Here is a 20919-nt window from a genome sequence, read left to right as displayed (position 1 = left end):
AAATGGGGTGGTGGCCAGCAGTGTAAACGCGGAGTGGTTGAAGCCACTGCTGGGGCTGTAAAGAGGCCACGGAGGAAGTGTGGGCAGACGGAGAGAGCTCTGGGAAACCTCGCCGCTTCTAGCGTGGGCAGGAATGTGACAAAGAGAGCAGGGGTGATGTCTGTGTGGTTCTAGCAGAAAGAGGAAGAAAGCTGTAACAGGAGGCGCAAGGTCCCAGGAGGCCAGTTACAGAGATGAGCACTCCCTGTGGGCTGACTGTGTGCCAGGCCCGAGTCTGGTGCCTTGCATGGAGTATCTCAAGCAACCTGCAGAACAACGTTAAGATCAACCTCAGTTACAGGGGGGTGAATCGAGGCATGGATCGGCTGAGTCACTCGCCCAAGTGCATACAGGAAGGAAGTAAAGACTCGGGGACTCCGCTGCAGACTCCATCACAATGCTAGAGGACCTCCAAGTACAAATGGGGCTGGCAGAGTGACCCTAGGAGATGGTAATTAGAAAGCCTCGTTGAAGCGTCCGCGATGGGGGCCGAAGCCAAGCTGTAGGGGAATTGGCGAATAAGTGAAAGGCGGAGAAGGGGGACAGGGTGTGACAGTTCTATGAGAAAGGGGGTGTTTACAATTTCACAAGTGTATTTTTTTCCATATCAAGAAGCAACTGTTAATACTTTTATAATTTTTACATCTTTAAAAAATTACTTTAGCTGTTTCCAGGTGGCACATGAGGCTTGAGGCTGAGAGCTGCCCCTGCTGTCACAACATGGAGACTTCATACAGAGTCCCATTCTTAGTGTCCCGACCTGAAGCTGAAGCAGCCGCCCTGCTTCACGCGGGCATGTGCTCTGGTGGTGGGGTCTTACTTCCTCATCAGCGGAGGAATAATTTATGATGTTACTGTGGAACCTCCAAGTGTTGGATCATCTATGACTGATGATCGTGGGTATCAGAGGCAAGTAGCTTTCTTGGCTCACAGAATAAATGGACAATATATTATGGAAGGACTCACATCCAGCTTCCTGTTTACAATGGGAGGTTTAGGTTTTATAATTCTGGGCCAATCCATTGCATCCAACATTCCAAGACTTAACAGATTTCTTCTTCTATTCATTGGCTTCGTCTGTGTCCTATTGAGTTTTTTCATGGCTAGAGTATTCATAAGAATGAAGCTGCCCAGCTATCTGAAAGGTTAGAGTGCCTTTCGAGAAGAAATCAGTGGATAATGGATTTGCTCCCATTAATGAAGTTTTAAAGGCTGCACCAATGCCCTAATATGAAATGTGGAAAAGGATAAAAAGCAGCAGAAAAAGAAGCATCTGTGAAAAGATAGGAAGCACATCAAAGCTTGGACTAGCATGGCCTCTTGGTGGTGGAGAGAGAGCTTCTCCCAGTATTTTTTCCTGCTGACCTACAGTGACACACCGACGATGTGAAGTGGCCTTTTCTTCTTAGTTTTTCATTTCTTAAAATAAACTCCACTTCTACAACTATAATATTGAATAAAGTGATTTTACAATCCCCTTAACATTTTTAGGAGATGACATTTCTGATTTTCAGAAATTAATACAAAATGAAGAGGCAAGATCCCATAAGCTGAGAACTCGGCACAGCTATCAGCTTAACCTACGGGCCTTTGCCTTTAAACAGAGTGTATGATAGGACGTTATTTCACGTATGCATGTAAGTTACCTGAAAAGTAAGATGTATGGTAGGAACATAAATAATTTTTCTAATTAAAAAACATTACCTTGAACACAGCGATGAAAACCTGAGCCCTTCTCCTTTACTTGTCTGACTCCTTCCTTAATGCAGAACTGGCCGTAACAAACACTGGAGGCCTCTGTTGAGTATTCAACATTAGGGGTTTTCTTTGTCCACAGACACTCTTCCAGAACCCTGAAGCGTGCAGAGCCAACTGGAAGTGAGGAGGAAGGAGGGGCGTGCCACCCTCCTGGAGACCCGGGCAGCTCTGCCCGGAGGCCTTTTCTCTGGACAGGCCCTTTGCCTAGCACTCTCTTCCCTCTGCATCTGCTGGGCTAACCTGCTCGCCTCCCTCAAGTCTTCCACCGTCTCATGACCACCCTGCAGCACCGCGCCGACCCCTGCCGCCAACAGGGGGGCTCCTCATCTCCCACCCTTGGCACTATTTCCTTCTTTTTTCTATAGCAACAGTCAGCCAGGAAGTAACACTCCTTATGCATTATCTTTAAAGTTCACTGCACATTTCCCCCTCACTGCCACAGTGCCAGCTTCTTGCAGGTGGGCGTCTTCATCTGTTATGTTCTCTCACCTAACGTAGGTGCCTAGAGCAGTTCTCTGCACTCAGCCCGCTCTCCATTCATGTTTTTGAAATAAATAAAGGAGTCATCCCAGTGGGTTGTGACTCCTTCATGACATAGGAAGGGCTTTAGCTCACCCTTGGAAGATGAGTCCTTTCCATAGGAGAAAGAAACAGGGAAGGCACCCTGGGTGCAGAGCGACAGGAGCAAATACTGGGAGAAGGAGCAAGTCAGTCATTTGGGACGCAGTGAATAGACCGATTTGGCGGTGCCCAGGATGTATGGCATGGAATGTCAGGATAAACGGTGTGGATTTCCTTATGTAGACAACAGGAGGGAAGGAAAGGCATTTGATGCCAGTGAAATTTTAGGAAGATCAGTCTGGAGATGGGTGCCTTTTGGGTGGGAGCGGTCCCTTCCAGGATGTTTCCCCCTACCCCTGCCTTCCCTCTTCATGGGCGCTCCCAATCAGTCTGGGGCTTTTCTGGGCCCCCATTTTCTCTGTGTTCTCACTGCTCCAGGTTAAGCCAGAATCCGAATTGGAAGGTGCGCAGTGCGTCTTAGATCTGGAGGGAGGCGGCTTCAGCTCTGCCCACTCTGCGTCCTCTGGGTGAAGTCAGGGAAGTCACTGCCCATGGCCTCTGGTTAGAAATGGCACATGGCACTTGGAATGCTTCCTCCTGCTTCTCCATCTTCAAATTTGTGCCGTGGTCCCCAAGAGGGATGAATGAATGCTTTGAGATTTCCCTAAGTAAGACTGACATTCTAAAGGAGTAAAAGGCGCAGAGACCTTTGCCTGGTACATCAAGGACACAGACGAATTTAGAACTGGAGCCTTGCATTGCGACTGCAAGTCAAACTCCAAGAGGGGTAACCAGCCCATTAGCACAGGCACCTGGAAGTGGGCTTTTCTGCCATTTCTCCAAACACACACACACACACGTGTGCACACTCTCACATACACACATTCATCGGGCCCTGGAATGATCAAGGCCAACTGCAAAGCACCCATTCTCCAAGACTCCTAATTTATATTGGGAACTAGCTATAAAGCTCCCCGGCCCCCAATCTTCCCTTGCAATGATGAAGAGCACATCACATCACACTAAATGTGACACTTAATCAAAACCCCTCTTCTTTAACAAACCCTTAACCTCCAGCACACGAGAGTCACCGAGGCCAAGGGATGAGCCAGGGAGCCGACTCAGGTGGCACAGGCTTTGATTAAGATGATACAGATTTCCTTTTATTTCACTTTCATCAGAGCTATAAAAATTCCAGATCTGTCTTCTTTTTGATTTGACAACAGCACATTTCAGTAGAGGTTGACACCAAAAAAAAAGACCAGGACTTGTTCTCTCTTCAACCTGGAGTAGGCGATAATTTCTCTGAATCCTCTTCAGTAATGATCGTCAGCGCTTCTGATCTTCCCATAAGCAAGTTTTGCAGGGAATGTGGTTAAACTGAAGCACAAACCTGGCTGGCATCTGGTTCCTTTCCTAAGTGGTATCTAAATAGCCTTAATCTACAGGCCTTGGAAAAGACCTCCCCTTCTCTGCCTCCTTCCTTGAGTCTTTTTTTCTGAGACTTAAATCCTCAAGTGAATTCTTTCGCCAGATTTCTGGGGCAGGAAATTTACTTCCCTGCCACACAGTACTTTAGAAACTTCTAGGGGCTTCAGCAATCATCCATTTCTATAGCATGGGCCGTGGCTTTTCTCATGACCTATTTGGGATCTTGTTTTAAGATGATTTAATCATCAGCTAGTTCCCAATAGAACATTTTTCTATCTGTTCAATACAGGTTTATTGAATACCAATTATGGGTGATGTAGGTGTTGGAAGACAGATTTACTTCTGCTTTCAAGAAACTTTCAATCTTGAAGTATAATGCGATAATAGTAATACATGGAAGAATGTGACAAGTGGCTACAAGAATTCCAAAGCATGGGCAGTTCATGCATCCAGTAAGTATTAAGCATCTACCATGTGCCAGACTCTGTTCTAGGCACTGGGACACAGCTTCATACAAAGCGGACAACAGTCCTGCCTGCGAGGCGCTTACATTCTAGTTGGGCCTGGACAACATTTTCAACTTTTGTATATTTGACCTCTGAACAACCCACACTTTCAAACTTTATACATTGACCTTCTCCAATCACCTTTTGTAGACTGAATTTGGACTTTCACGAAGCCGCCGACAAGTGAAATGTCTGAGCTATTGCATGATGTCACACCAGTGGGACTCCAGCTCAGTTTGTATGGTGTCAGTGCCCTTATTATTCACTGAAAATTAGCAGAAATTGAAAAAAACGAACCTGTGTATGCCATTGGTAAGACTTGTAGTTCCCATTAACTTATTATAATTGGGACAAAGAGGAAAACCACTAGGAAGGAAAAAACCAAAATTAAAGAACCTATTTAAAATGTTGTGGAAATATCAAATATTGATTCCGACAAAGTATAATTGGGATTTTTTAAATTTATTTTTTGCTTCTGTGAGAGCAGTCTTTCTCATTACTTACGGTGGGAATAGCTCAGGAAGGTTTCAGCAACAGCTTTCTCCAGGCACGACCTCTGCACGTGACGCCTTCCTTCCCACTCGGGACAGCCGGGTGCTGTGGTCAGTGAGAAAGGACCAGGCTGGGCCCCGCACCAGGAAAAGGCACTTACCTCTTACTGGAGCACACAAAGGAAAATAGAATATCCAGCATAGTTCAAAGCAGAAGGAAAAAAACGGTTTTCTAGAAAAGCCTGTTTCAGCCAGAAAGAGGAGATAAGAAGATGGCAAAGAATCTCTCCTTCCCAAGAAGGTTCAGACTAAGAGAGTGCAGACAACTGAGGATGGAAACGTAGAAGTTGGTGCCAAGGCCCAGAGCTGGGAAGAGAGTCCGTCTCAGGCCTGCTTTGACTCTTCCAGCAAGAGGCCTTCTCCGTTGCCCCTGACGGACAGTCATTCTGCCAGTGCCTCACAAGGGGACGGGCATAGGATTATTCCTGATTACGAGTCTGTGACTGAGTCAGTGCAGGATGACAGCCAGCACACTGACGGGACAGTGCAGACTGGGGGGAGGGCGTGGGGGGAGGGCAGCAAGAGCAATCTGAAGCTGAAATAACAAGAACTTTACTCGCAGTCACTCAGTGGCATATGGTCTGTGTCCTACTTTCCCTCAGGCAGGCCCCTGAACTGCTCACGCAGCAACACAGCACACAAGGGAGGAAACCATGCTTAAGAGCCAGCAAGAGCTGGTGTGGAGAAGGTTGCATTTGCTCTTGGAGAAAAGCTCCTTCCCCCTTCTTGTCAGGCAGAGGAGCTGCAGGTGGTGCTACAACCCCTGGTCAAAGCTTGTAGGAGTCTCTCCAACTGGCCCCTCTCTGTCACCTCCCTATTATAGCTGAGAGCTGACCCCTCCAGAGACAGGGGATTAAGAACCTCAGGACAGAATTCAGTCACCATCAAGGTGGGTAAACAGGTGTGTTTGGTTCTCCTCTGTAACTTTTTGTGTGTATATTTTTAACTTTTTATTATAAAAAAAATTTCCGACATACATTATAGTATAAAGAATCCCACATACCCATCATCCAGATTCAACCACTAACATCTTACCAGATGTTGTAGGCCGAATGTGTCCTCCCAAATTCATATGTTGAAACTTAATCCCCAACGTGATGAAATTAGGCAGTGGGGCCTTTGGGTGGTGATTACATCATGAGGATGGAGCCCTTAGGAATGAGATTCGTGCCCTTATAAAAGAGGCCTGAGAGAGCTCCCTTGCCCCTTCCACCATGTGAGAACACAGTGAGAAGACACCTGTCCATGAACCAGGAAGTGGGCTCCCACCAGACACTGAATCTCCCAGCACCTTGATCTTGGATTTCCAGACTCCAGAACTGTGAGAAATAAATTTTGTTTATAAGCCACTCAGTCTGTGGTGTTCTGTTATAGCAGCCCGAACTGGCTAAGTAAGGCACCATATTTGCTTCCTCAGGTTTTTTTCTTAAGTATTTAAAAACAAATCACAGACATACTTCACCCCCAAATACTTCAGTATATATACTTTTTAAAATTTGAGGACATTTTCTTATATAACCACAATACTATTATCACCCATATCAAAATTAATAAGAAATTCTTAAATATTTTCTAATACCCAGTCCAAATTCAAATTTTCTTGATTATCCCAAAATGTCTTCTTAAAATCGGTTTGTTTGAACCAGGATCCAAACAAATTCCACACAATGCCTTTGGCTGTTCTATCTCTTCGGTTGCTTTAATCTAGAGGATCCTTTTGAAGTATTAACCAATGGGTTGCTCTCACCCCCCCACACCAGCCCTCTGTCCTAGGCTTCAGTGACTCTCTCCAAGCGTCCTCTGAGGCCCCAGCAGTCCAGGCGACCAGACCAGAGTGACCAGGGTCTGAAGGAATCAGCCTTGGCCTGGAACCAAAAACACAGATTTTCAAAATTCCAAGTATGAGACCACGAGATTTGGAAAAACATATGGTGCAGTTTCTGTCCCCTGGCTCCAGACAAGACACAGCTTCCCGCTGGGGAAGGGAGGGAGAGGAGGTGCCCCAAGATAGAAGCAGAACTGAGAAAGTAGAGCCCTCCACGCATGGGGGCCCAGGCAAAGGGGCTCCCTCTGCAGCTCGTGCTGAGAGGCTGGGCAGCCGCCCTCCTCGGGGTCCTCTGGTGAGCACTGTGCTCCTTTTGTTTGTCCAGTGGGAGAGACACCCATCTCTGCCAGGAGAACTTTGCAGTCAAAGGCCCACAGCACAGGGAAGCCCCCTGCATGGGGAGTGGGGCCCTGGCGACCCAGGGTTGTTAGAGCTTGGAAGGAAGCTCCTCCCACTCCCGTCCCCAACCTGGCCAACGCCTTGTGGAGGTCATCCATGCAGCTGGGCTGGGTGACACACGCCCTCTCCTACGTCTTTGTGGGGCTGCCTGGTCACTAGCATTCTCTCGTGCGCCCTCTGAGAGTTCAGCCAGATGCTAGGCTGACTTCCCTCAAATGTGAAACTTTGATCCAAAGAACAGCATTTCTTACGTGGGAGGAGGGAGTGCCTGGAGCTGGAGCTTTGTCACCTGGCACTCTATTCCAGCTTAAACTGTGCCCTGGACCTCTTGGACCAAACCTGACCGCGTGGGTGAACTCCTAGAGAAGTGGCCCCTGCAGACCCTGAAAACAGAGTGGAGAGTGTGTGAGCCAACACCCAGGTGACAGCTGTGCTCTTGGCCCGGGCCATTCGAGAGTGCTCGCCGCCTTTCCGCTTGTGTCTGCGTGAACACTTGGTCCTGAGGAGCGCGTTTGGGGGACATTCATCCTCTTTGATGACCTCGTTAGTGCTCTTGGGCTTTGGCGGCAGCAGTGCTGGGAAGGCTTTGCGAGCCTCACAGAGTCTTCCTCTGGGACCGCAGAAGTTCTGACCATACGAGGAAGATGCTGCTCTGCTGGCCGGCACATGTAGCATGGAAATCTCGGCAGCTGGCAATCTGGTCTGCATCTGATCAATTTTATCTGCAAAGTATTCAGAAAATTTCTCCCCCAAAGAACATGTTGACCCTCTGAAGGAGGGAATGCAGTGTGGGTCGCCTGTTTGAAGACACTCTCAGTTTTGATGAGGCTTGTGCATAGACCCAAGATAAGCCTCAGAACGTGAGCCAGGCGGGTGGGGAAAGGCTCCTCTAGCGACACTCTGCGTCTTCCCCTGCCTTCCATTTTACGTGTTTACCAATTGGGAAAGCAAATCCAGCTGTTGGGAGGAATTGCTTCCAGATGACATTATGGGAAAGGAAAACATGCCTAATAAAAAAGCTGCAGAATAAAAAGCAGAACATGTACGCTCTGTGGGCCAGGATTTCATATGGACTATTTCCTGACATTGTGCAATAAGCCAGCTCTGGGGTAATAATAAGAGCAGTGCAAATGTTCCATGTACGGAGTCAGGAGACCCGAGCTGGGACTCGACTTGGCAGAACTTGGGGAAAATCACTTGACTGCACTGGGCCACTGTCTTTTTCTCCTTCTCAAGAACTGCTTCCCACCTTCACTGGGGATCCCCGTGAAAGCCTCAGAAAATATCTTCTGTATGCTGGATGATGTAAGAAAAACCGCGAGAAAGCAAAGACATTTTGCTTTTGAAAATGGGATGCATTTCTCAGCCCCCCAGCACAGAAATTTGCCGTGTTGGCTTTCTCAAAGATTTTAGAAGCTCTCTAACGAGCTGGAATTAAAGTGTCCCTTTACTCATTTGGTTTCACAGGTCACCGGATAAAACCTACTTAGAGTGGTTTGGAAGAGGATTAGGACATTGGCGTCTCTTCCAGGCTGACTTTCCAGGCAGGGTCAGTCAGCAGCTGGAGACTCCCCTGGCTCGGGGCCAGAGCGCTTTTGTAAGCTGCAAGTTTGTGAGGGCCTGGTGAGCGCAGTGTAACTCTATTATCCAAGAGACAGAAAGTTTGCAGGGAAATGAAAACGTAATGTATAAAAGCTAGGTGGCCATTCCCAAGTTCGCCTGCCTAGAGAGAAGGCCAGAAAACCCAGCACTGCAGTTCCCCAGGCCAGCGACACAGTCAAGGTCACTGAGTCACTCTCTTAACCCCCACTGGGGCAGAGTGGAACAGCCAGACAACTGCCTTAGGCTCAGGAAACTCCTTAGACGAACACTGTAGCCACTAGCCACATGAGGCTATTAAAATTAAAATTAAATTAAGTTAAAAATTATTTTTCAGTCTCACTAGCCACATTTCAAGTGCTCAGTAGCCACCTGCAGCTAGTGACTACTGTATGAGACTACGGATAAAATGAACAGTCACTCATTTATTCAACATTTATTGAGTGCTACAGCAGTATACAAAGGAAGTACACAAAGTCTCTGCCCCCACAGAGTTTACGTTCTAAAGAGGAAGATAAACAACAGACAATAAACATAATGAGTATTTTTTTCTATTAGTTGTGGTCCCAGCAGGAAACAGATGACACACTCAATTGAGTAACTGAGACGAGTTTAATAATGGGAGGATTTACCAAGATGTAGGCCGACTTCAGGGAAACCAACAAGGAATGGTGCGGTACCCGAGGACTGCCCTCCATGAGGACCACTGCTCGTGCCTAGGCCTGAAGGGGCAAGAGCAGGGGCAATCAGGGGAACCCAGTGAGGGCTATAGGGCGGGGGCTATGGCTGCTGAAGAGGGACGTGGCCAGGCGAGGCACACAGATGAGGAAGGGGCCTAAGGACCCCATGCTCCTCCCTTCTCAGAACGCCTGCCTGTGCCTCCCACCAGCCAGGCCCCAGGGAAGCCACAAGCAGGGTGTCCTTGGGGCAGAGAGCTGGGTAGAAAAGAGTGGAGAGGGAATCCGGAGGGGCAGAGTCTCTAGCACCATCACGCAGTCTCTTGAGAGGCAAGAGGAGGAGGAGGAGCAGGTGAGAGGACGAACGATGGGGCCACAGCCAAGCAGAACCACCTGCCTGAGCACAGGGTCTGCATTTGCTCTCCCACCGCCCCGCGCTTTCCTGTTTTCTTATGACTAACCGTGCCCTCTCCTCCACGTCCTTCCAGCATCTCTGTGCTGCTTCTGCCACTTGTCCCATCCTCTCTCTCTGGGCACCCTCGCAAGTCCCTTGGAGCCAAACCAGAAGAGCTCTGCTGCACCTTCAGCGAGTCTCTCAGCCCTGGCGACCTCAGGAGCACAGGTGGGGCAATTTCTCATTTTTAATGGTAATTAGATTTTATTTTTCAGAATAATTTTAATTTTGCAGAAAAATTGAGAAAACAGCACAGGGAGTTCCCATATACCCCACACCAACTTCCCCTTATTATTAATATCCTACATTAGCACAGTACCTTACAATTAACGAACCAATAATAATATATTATTAACTAAAGTCCACGTGGTATTCTGATTTCCTTAGTTTTCCATCAACTGGAGCTGTTTCCATGCCCACTGCTATTCCCTAATCAGGCTACCTGTTTTCTCGAATCCTCTTCCAGGCTTTCAAAAGCAATAGAGAAAAATCATACAAGTGCAGGGGAGTGGGTCCAGTCAGACCAGAGAACACACAGAAGCACTAGATGGTTACAGAGCAGTCTGCAGGTGCAAGATATTATCAATAGCCTCCTACACAGTCTTCCCATTTCTGGGCGCTCCCCTCTTGATACCCTTCATCTAGCTTCCCCTAATGTTAATATCTTACATACTATGTTACAATTACCAGAACTGAGAAAGGGGCAATCCGATTTCACCAGGTTTTCCACTAATACCCTTTTTCTATTCTAGAATCCAGTCCAGGATACCATGTTGTTGTTATTTATTTCTCAAGTCTCCTTAGTCTACTCCAATCTGTGACAGCTTCTCAGGCTCCCCTTATTTTTCATGACCTTGACTTTTGAAGAGTACTGGTCAGGTATTTTGTAGAATGTTCCTCCATCTGTGTTTGGGTCTGAGGTTTTCTCATGACTAGATGAGGGTTGAGTTTTTGGGAAGAAGCCCCCAGAGGGGAAGTGCCTTTCTCATGACATTGTATCAGGGGGTTCATGACACATAACAGATGCTGTTGACCTTGATCACTTGGTCACGGTGGTATCTGCCATGTTTTGCCACCTTTGAAAGTTACTAATTTCCTTTCTCCATATTCTGTTTGTTACCAGTAAATCACTAAATCCAGCCCACACTCAAAGGAAAAGGAATTAAGCTCCTTCTCTGGAGGAAGGACTATCAAAGAACTTGTGAACATGTTAAAACCACCACAGTGACTAATTAATATTTTTGGGTAGACACTTTGAGGGTTTACTAAGATCCTGCTTCTCCGTAAATTCTCACCACTAATTTCCCCAGTGCTCAGGGACCCTGCCTGCAGCAATTGTCACCATGGGGCTCCAACGGCCATCCTCAACGTCCCTCATTCCTTCTCCATTTATAATTTGGAGTCTCTCTGTAAGGACAGTTTGTCTCTTCTACTTATTATTTATGTAGCCGATCATTTATTTATATCAACATGGACTCACAGATCTCTATATTTTCTTTGAGTGATAATCTAATACTACTGTCATTAAGTTTGTTTCTCAAATTGTTGCAGTTTGGGACATTGGGAGCTCTTTCAGGTTTGCTCCTGTGCCCTTCTGACATGTCCTCATCCTTTTTGTCTTTTGTTCGTCTTGAGCACCACTTTACTTCCTGTCAGTATAAAATGGCCCAAGCTCACCTTGTATTTTCAGCCCCACTGCCCCAGCCCTGGAATCCGCCATTTCTCCAGAGGGCGTCCCGGGACGTTTCTAATTTCCCAGCTGATATGCTGCTGACTTGACTTAGGGCCTGCTGCTCCGCCAGAATCAGAATCCTTCCTTACAGGCAACTTGCACAGTGGGAAAGAGCTAACTGATCCATTGTCCCTGCTGTGGCACTTAGTAGTTATGTGACTTTGGGGACAAGACTGTATATGCCTCAGCGTTCTTTTCCATAGAATGGGGAATAATCGTACTTCCTATGTGGTCTGTGTGAGAATTAAATGAGAGAATGCATGTGAAGCAGTTCACATGCTCATCACGAGTATTTTTTGATGATAATAAAGATGCTGCTGCTTTTGGTGGGGTGATTGGTTTTAAGAGCATGGATTCAAGGCAGACTGCCTGGCTCTGTAACCTTAATAAAACTCTCTGTGCCTCGGTTTCTCATCTGTAAAATGGAGACAATAACAATAACTATGTCACAGAGTTCTTGTTGGATTAAATGAGTCAATACACACAAAGCACTCAGAGCAGGACCCAGCAAATACTAAGTACTTGTTAACTGTTAGCTATTGCTGTTTGTGTAATTATTATTATTGTAGACTAAATATCTGGTTCCTTTGGTGTTTTCCTACCCATTGTTGGCAGGCCAAGAATTATGGTAGAAAAATTAGACTACAGTCATGCATCGAACAACGATGTTTCAGTCAATGACGGACCACATATGTGACGGTGGTCCCACAAGATTAGCACCATAGAGCCTAGGTGTGTGGTAGGCTATACCATCTAGGTTTGTTTGAGTACTCTATGATGTTTGCACAAGGATGAAATTGCCTAACAATGCATTTCTCAGAATGTGTCCCTGTCATTTAGCAATGCATGATGGTATCTAGTTTTTATTAAAGAAAAACTATGAAATTTAAGGGTAATAGATGATTAACATCATGCAGTTATAATCCTTAGAATGAGTACAGCTGAATTCAAATTCATAACTAGTTTGATCACCGTCATGTGCTGCTGACATTCTCTCCTCTGAGGTGTTGACAAATGGCTGAGTTGGAGTTACTCAACTCACATTTGTCTCATGCTGATGCATGAGGCCCAAATGGCCAGTGGCTTTGGTGAAACTCTTCGCAAATCCATCAAATTTAGCCATTAAAAATGATAACTATGATCAGCCAATGCTGAGGGACCCATTTTGTGGAAAAAAGAAATGGAACCAACAGTTAGTGACACAATAATTAGGACGCAGGGAGACTGCTGACAATTTGGAAATGTTTTCTTGGAGAAAATATCAAATGACTTACAGTTTGCAGGACATTAATAGATAATTAAATCAGCCGTTTATTGCTGCAGAGTGACAGCTGGGCCCCTCTCCTCCATACACACGGAGTCAAGCATCCAAAGGTGATTCCTGCCCTGTTTTAATTGTACAACAGAGTGACATGAAAACTCCTTCCCTCCCGCCAAAAACCCCTATGAGTTTTCTTGTCAAGAACGTTAGGATTTTCTTACTATTAAAGTGCAGCCGAAGCTACACGCAAGGAAGAGTGAGGAGGTGTGATGACAGGAGGGAAGCCCCCGCTGGTTCAGGCTAGTCCATACAGGATTCCCTTCCCCTTTCTCTCACTCATCACAGACCCCCAGCCTCCCTCGTCCCTCAGCGCCCTCCTTGATGCCAGCTTGAGTTATTCACTGGATGAATGCTTCCCCAACTATAGCCATTTGTGAACAACTTTCATGGTTTTGCCTCATCCACAAAACATATGAGTTATCATGTAGGTAATATTAATCTTTGAACAAACTCATTTTTGAGAAACATGAATGCCCAAGTTAGTCTCCTCGTTACCAACCATATCCTAGGAGCCACAGGGCTCTGATGATGATAAGGTCAGGTGTGACCTCAGCCAGTGGCTAGGTGGGGTCTCCCCTCTGTATGAGGAAAACTCCACTGTGACCTGGCTGGGAACAGAGCAGAATGGACAACGGCCTGTAGAAGAAACCAGTCTCTCTTTGTGGAGACAGTTTTCTCCAAAATAAGATGACATTGGCAGCAAGCGCTTCCAACATTAAGAGACATGTGTCTCTTCACTATCAACAACACTAGGGTTCCTGAGGTCCAAGAGGATGAAAGGCAAGGGGAAAGTGAGGGGGAAGGTTGTTAAATGAATCAAGAGTCTGCAGGGTGGAAGCAGGCAAGAGGGACGTGTAAAGCCATCTCAAGGACACTGTGGTTGGGAGCTCACTATATTAGAAGGTGCCACCTAGAGCCTATTCCAGTGATTTGGCAGTCTGCACTACTCTGGTTTGGTTATTGCCCACTATAAGGAAGACAGGGGTCTTTCTAGGTAAAGGCTTAAAGCTAACAAAGATGCTGAGTTGCAAATATTTCGATTCCATCACCATTAGTACAACAGTAATGGTTTTTACTGGAACCTAACATGCAAGGAGTGAAGCAGTGAGATGTAAGGTTGGAGAGGGGGTATGCAGGCGTCAGACTGTAGAGGACCCTGTTTGCAAGGCAAAGTAGTTTTGACTTTATCCTAATGATGGTGGAAAGCCCTAAAGGATTTTATGTGGAGAGTGATGTGAACAGATGTGTGTCTTCGGTCATTCTGGTGGCATTGTTCTAGCTGCACTGAGGAGGATGAGTTAGAAGGGTTTGAGACTAGAGGCAGGAGGTCAACGATATTAAAGACGTTAAGTGATGTTACTGCTGAACATGTGGTCCAGATGAGAGGGAAGCCAAGGTAGTTTGTGGAGGTGAAGAGGAGCAAAACCACTGAGATTAAACTTGATGGCTCACCCGATGTGGGGGATACAGGAAGAGGAGCTTATGTTGACTCCTGAGTTTCTAGCATAGGTAACAGATCTATTCACATGATGAGTTTGAGAGATCTGCGGGGTCCTTTTGGAGATGTCTTGTCTTTGGACACATTGTGGACACACTGACCTAGCATTCAGGACAGTGGGACAGACTTGAGAAACAGATGAGAGTCCTTGGGTCCACGTGATAATGGAAGCTGTGGGCATGGATAACCTCATCCAGGGATAAGAGAAGGAAAGCAAGAGTTAACTTTTAGAGCCCAAAGTCAGCAGAAGGAGAGAAATAATAAAAATCAGAGCAGAAATAAATACTATTGAAACGAAAAAGGCAGTAGAAAGGATCAATGAAACAAAGAGATGGTTCTTTGAGAAGATAAAGAAAATTGACAAACCCCTAGCCAGACTTACAAAGAAAAAAAGGGAGAAAGCTCAAATAAACAAAATCAGAAATGAAAGAGGAGAAATAACAACAGACTCTGCAGAAATACAACGGATTACAAGAGAATACTACGAAAAACTATATGCCAACATAATGGATAACCTAGAGGGAACGGATAAATTCTTGGACTCCTACAATCTCCCAAAGCTCACTCAAGAAGAGGCAGACAATTTGAACAGACCAATCACAAGGAAAGAGATTGAAACAGCAATCAAAAACATCCCAAAGAATAAAACCCCAGGACCAGATGGCTTTCCTGGGGAATTCTACCAAACTTTCAGAGAGGATTTAATACCTATCCTTTTCAAGCTATTCCAAAAAATTAGGGAGGATGGAACACTTCCTAACACATTCTATGAGGCCAACATCACACTGATATCAAAGCCTGACAAGGACACCACGAAAAAAGAGAACTACAGGCCAATATCACTGATGAACATAGATGCAAAAATTCTAAACAAAATTTTGGCAACCAGAATTCAGCAATTCATCAAAAGGATCATACATCATGATCAGGTGGGATTCATACCAGGGACACAGGGATGGTTCAACATCCGCAAATCAATCAACGTGATACACCACATCAACAAACTGAAGAATAAAAACCACATGATCATCTCAATAGATGCGGAGAAGGCATCTGACAAGATCCAACAGCGATTTATGATAAAAACTCTGGACAAAATGGGCATAGAAAGAAACTACCTCAACATAATAAAGGCCATATATGACAAACCCATAGCCAACATCATACTCAGTGGGCAAAAACTGAACGCCATCCCCCTGAAAACAGGAACGAGACAAGGCTGCCCTCTATCACCACTCTTATTTAACATAGTACTGGAGGTCCTGGCCAGAGTAATCAGGAAAGAAAAAGGAATAAAAGGAATCCAAATAGGGAGGGAAGAAGTGAAACTCTCGCTGTTTGCAGACGACATGATCTTATATATAGAAAACCCCAAAGAATCCATTGGAAAACTCTTAGAAGTAATCAACAACTACAGCAAAGTTGCAGGGTACAAAATCAATTTGCATAAATCAGTAGCATTTCTATACTCTAATAACGAACTAATAGAAAAAGAACTCAAGAACACAATACCATTCACAATCGCGACAAAAAGAATAAAATACCTTGGGGTAAATTTAACTAAGGAAGTGAAGGACCTATATAATGAAAATTACAAGGCCTTTCTGAGAGAATTGGATGATGACATAAGGAGATGGAAAGACATTCCATGTACATGGACTGGAAGAATAAACATAGTTAAAATGTCCGTTCTACCTAAAGCAACCAATCAGAATCCCAATGACATTCTTTACAGAATTAGAACAAAGGATCCTAAAATTCATATGGGGCAACGAAAGACCCCAAATTTCTAAAGCAATCCTGAGAAAAAAGAACAAAACGGGAGGCATCACAATCCCTGACTTCAAAACATACTACAAAGCTACAGTAATCAAAACAGCATGGTACTGGTACAAAAACAGGTGCACAGATCAATGGAACAGAATTGAAAGCCCAGAAATAAAACCACACATCTATGGACAGCTTATCTTTGACAAAGGAGCTGAGGGCATACAATGGAGAAAAGAGAGTCTTTTCAACAAATGGTGCTGGGAAAACTGGAAAGCCACATGTAAAAGAATGAAAATTGACCATTCTTTTTCACCATTCACCAAAATAAACTCAAAATGGATCAAAGACCTAAAGGTGAGACCTGAAACCATAAGGCTTCCAGAAGCAAACGTAGGCAGTACACTCTTTGACATCAGTATTAAAAGGATGTTTTCGGACACCATGCCTTCTCAGAGAAGGGAAACAATAGAAAGAATAAACAAATGGGACTTCATCGGACTAAAGAGCTTCTTCAAGGCAAATGAAAACAGGATTGAAACAAAAAAACAACCCACTAACTGGGAAAAAATATTTGCAAGTCATATATCTGACAAAGGCTTAATATCCATAATATATAAAGAACTCTCACAACTCAACAACAAAAAACCAAACAACCCCATCAAAAAATGGGCTGGAGACATGAACAGACATTTCTCCAAAGAAGATATACGGATGGCCAATAGGCACATGAAAAGATGCTCATCATCGCTGATCATCAGGGAAATGCAAATCAAAACTATACTAAGATATCACCTTACACCCATTAGAATGACAAAAATATCTAAAACTAATAGTAACAAATGTTGGAGAGGTTGTGGAGAAAAAGGAACCCTCATACACTGCTGGTGGGAATGCAAACTGGTGCAGCCACTATGGAAAACAGTATGGAGATTCCTCAAAAAATTAAAAATAGAACTACCATACGATCCAGCCATCCCACTACTGGGTATTTATCCAAAGAGCTTGAAGTCAGCAATTCCAAAAGTCCTAGGCACCCCAATGTTCATTGCAGCATTATTTACAATAGCCAAGACATGGAAGCAATCTAAGTGCCCATCAACAGATGAATGGATAAAGAAGATGTGGTACATATATACAATGGAATACTACTCAGCTGCAAAACAGAACAAAATCATTCCATTTGCAATAACATGGATGGACCTTGAGGGAATTATGTTAAGTGAAATAAGCCAGCTAGAGAAGGATAATCTGTGTATGACTCCACTCATATGAGGAATTTAAAAATGTGGACTAAGAACAGTTTAGTGGCTACCAGGGGAAAGGTGGGGTGGGGGGCGGGCACAAAGGGTGAAGTGGTGCACCTACAACACGAATGACAAACATTAATGTACAACTGAAATTTCACAAGATTGTAACCTATCATTAACTCAATTAAAAAAAAAATAGTTAACTTTTAGTAACGGAAGGAAGGAGAAAGAGAGAGGCACCCAAGAAGGAGACTGAGAAAGAACAATCAGAGAAAGAAGAGAGACACAGAATCTGTGAGAGGATAGTTCCAGAAAAGGAGGGACTGGTGAGCAGTGCCAAATGTTTCAGAAAAATAACCATTGAGGGTCTCGCCAAAGAAAACGTATTGGTGACTTTAATAGGAGCTTTTTCTGTGGAGAGGTGAGGGCAGAAGCTGGACCACGAATGGGAGGTATGGCTGAGGCAAGGTAAAGGCAGAAAGCCGACTTTACGGGAACTTTGTCTATGAAGTGAGCAGAGAGCCGGGTTATCTGCTGAGAGACAGAGATGGGGTAAATCTCACACCAGTTTACCAGCTGTGTCTGTGAAACTGGGATAATACTTTCCCACAGCCTGCCCCGAGAAGGGGCTGTCAGTTCTCTCTCTCCCCGATTCCCTACTTTTTTTTTTCGTTCCTCACAAATCCAGCACCCTCCTCCCAACAATTTGAAAATAAAAATAATTTAATTTTTGGTCTTGACCAAATTAATCGATTGCCTATTTGTTTCTCCTTGAAATAATCTTAGCCAATCTGGAGGACAGTATTTGGGTCCTCTTTAGTAATCTTTTAGCATCTTTGCTCAGAACTCCATCCCTTAAAAAACAAACAAACAAAAAAACTATAGTTCGGTGACATGTTTGGCAAAACAAATGCACACTGTATTGGGCAGCACTTTTAAAACAGAATTAACAGAATTATATAAATATCATATGTGTGGATACCAGGATTCTCCCCCAAACTCAAGTATTCTGAGAACCTAAAGGGATGGAATCATGAGACACTATTTTGGATTCAGCAAACATGTGGGTTCCCCTCACCATTTCTATTCATTTGCTTTGCTTTGGAAAATTTAGAGTTTTTTGCTAACCAAGTAGGGCCAAGTTTTTTCCTTTGTTTGGTTGGTTTTTTTGATGGATACACTGAGGTACAGTATCTTGGTGACTTATTCACATAGGTTTTTATGATCAAAATCATAATAAGACCAGCACATATAACTATTTCTGGATAGTTATGAAGATTAAATATTATTTACCTGGCACTTATGCTTCCGTTAGTGATAGTAGCTATAAAGGAGTGTCTCTCAATCTTCTTGTGTTCTTGTCACACTTTTGAATAGTTTTTGGTGACCTGGGTAGTTGCAGGCCAGAAGCTACCAACTGGCAGCCCACAGACTGAGTTTTGATGGTCTTGCAAGTGTTTTTCTGTGAGTTTGAATTAGCTGACAACATTTAGAAATGAGGTGATTTCATAGAAGTATTTAGACTTCTGGCTTCTCTGGAAAGATCGGGAAACATAGTAACCTGGCCCTGCATGTCAGCCATCGGTACATGCTTCATGGTGGCTCCCCCTTCAGACCAGGCCTATCTTCTCTGGTTCTGCAGTCCCAGCCTCTCCCCTTTAATGTTACCCGTCTCTTCTCTGCCCTTGGCCAAGTGACAGCTGCTCAAAGTGAATGGCCATGGCCTACGGCATTGTCACTGTCATTATTTGTGCTTGTCTCCTCCTGAGATTGCAAACTCCTTGAGGGCTGGAGTATTACTTGTTTCCTATGTTTGTGTGCTTATAGCCTTGGGCCGAGCTGGCTCACCAGCACTCAATAAAAGTTTGGTTAATGACTCTTTGAGATTTAATTCTTTGCAAGCATTTGGCTACAGATGAGGAAGGTGACATTGCAATGACTTGCCTCAAGTCCAAAAGCTTAGAAATCCCAGTCCAATCTGCCTAAGTTTATGAGTAAAAGATGGGCGTGGTGTTCAAGAGCATTTCTTGATAGATCCATCAGTCCTGAAGTGCTGATTCCTGGGAATTTCTTTTGAGTCACAGAATGCATTCCAAAGGCTCTTGAGCAACTCTGTAGTAAGACAACAACAAACACACTGTTTTATTTGGCTAAACTGAATGTTCATCTATCTTTTCACTATTTTGACACTCGATCTTTGATTCATAACATCCCGTCTTCTCAGATGTACTAAATGGCAAGCTATTTTTTAATGATGGTGAAATACAAGTATCCTAGTCAATACAATTTTTCAAGAATTTTGTGACAGTCCCTCCAATCCCTGGGGTTTCCTTCGGAGTATTGCTAAAACAGTGTTGGGCAATACAGCTTTCACCGTGGTCTTGCTAGAAGTCAGGGTTAAACCGTTTCTTTTTCTCCTTAGATTGGACCATAAATCTCTGAAGGTATAATAGCTTACATTTGGACGGCATTTTATAGTCTACATTATCACATGCATTATCTCAGTTTCTCCTCACAACAACCCTGAGGGTAGGGATTATTATTCCATTTTATAGCCCAAGAAATGGTCTCAAAGAGCTTCAGTGACTCGTTCAAGGCCTAAAACTAGCCAGGGGCAGGGAGATTTAAGCCAATCTTTTTACTCTAGATCCGACCGTCTTTCTGTACTTCCAACTGATTTTTTTTTTTTCTTGAGCACATCATTTTGAAATAAAAATGTTGGCTCTAAATTCCTATGATTTGAGCTTTTAATCCCCTCCCCCCAACCTAAAATACTGGCTCTACTGTTCTCTAGTGAAGCCTTGAGGACCACCAGAGGAAGGCGCTAAAGATGGTTCGAGCACCTTCAAGGGCCTGGAGGGACGTCAAGGGGGCTCAGACCCCCTCGAAGAGGCCCAGGACACCGGTGAGCTGGGTCTGACCTGGGACTTCTGCTCCTTCACCTAAAATCTTTCCCACTCTCGCCCGTGCCTCAGGGCCGGGAGCCCCACCTGCGTGCACACATTTGCTCTAAGGAGTTGCAGTCTTGCCTCTTAGCTCTCCGGGTCCTTATGGAGGAGCCACTCCTGCGAAAAGCTTAACTTGCCGAAAGACCCTCCTCGAAACCCATCTGCGCGCCTTTAACCCGCTTGGCGGGCGTCACTTGCTCAGTTTGCAGATGTGGATTCAGAAGCGCCGGGACACAGGAGAGCAGAGCGGCCGGGGCTCAAGCTCCACAGCTTCCAGCTCCCTGGGGAGGGAAGGGGTCCTCCCCTCGGCCGGGTACCCCATGCCCTGCCGAGCGCCGGGGGAGGGGAGCAGGAGGGTGGGAGAGAGAGGAGAAGGGGGAAGAAGAGTGGGGGGTTGGGAGAGAAGAAGAGAGGGAGGGAGAAGAGAGAGGAGGGGGAGGGGAAAAAGGGGAGGAGGAAGGAGAAGGCGGAGGAGGCCGCGGGCCGAGAGGAGGGCGGGGCGCCCCTGGGGGCAGCAAGAGGCGGTGCCGGCGGTGCGGGGGGCGGGGCCGGGGCGGCCGAGACCTGCCCTGCCCTCCGGGGCGGCCCCGAGCCCGGCCGGGC

General features: G+C 45.3%; 1 long non-coding RNA gene and 1 pseudogene across 1 annotated transcript; one reads left to right on the top strand and one right to left on the bottom strand.

Moving 5' to 3' along the window:
- Positions 1-624: 624 nt before the first annotated feature.
- Positions 625-1325, top strand: LOC138918791 (oligosaccharyltransferase complex subunit OSTC pseudogene; annotated as a pseudogene).
- An 11435-nt stretch (positions 1326-12760) lies between these two features.
- Positions 12761-20806, bottom strand: LOC102148336 (uncharacterized). Its single transcript, XR_288724.4, has 3 exons — positions 20359-20806; positions 18662-19480; positions 12761-12918 (listed from the first exon to the last, which is right to left on the bottom strand). It is a non-coding gene; the product is annotated as an uncharacterized lncRNA (long non-coding RNA).
- Between the last annotated feature and the right edge of the window lie 113 nt (positions 20807-20919).

This window comes from Equus caballus, chromosome 18 (assembly GCF_041296265.1).
Source record: "Equus caballus isolate H_3958 breed thoroughbred chromosome 18, TB-T2T, whole genome shotgun sequence".
NCBI classification, from domain to species: domain Eukaryota; kingdom Metazoa; phylum Chordata; class Mammalia; order Perissodactyla; family Equidae; genus Equus; species Equus caballus.
This window is presented reverse-complemented; position numbering and strand designations above follow the sequence as displayed.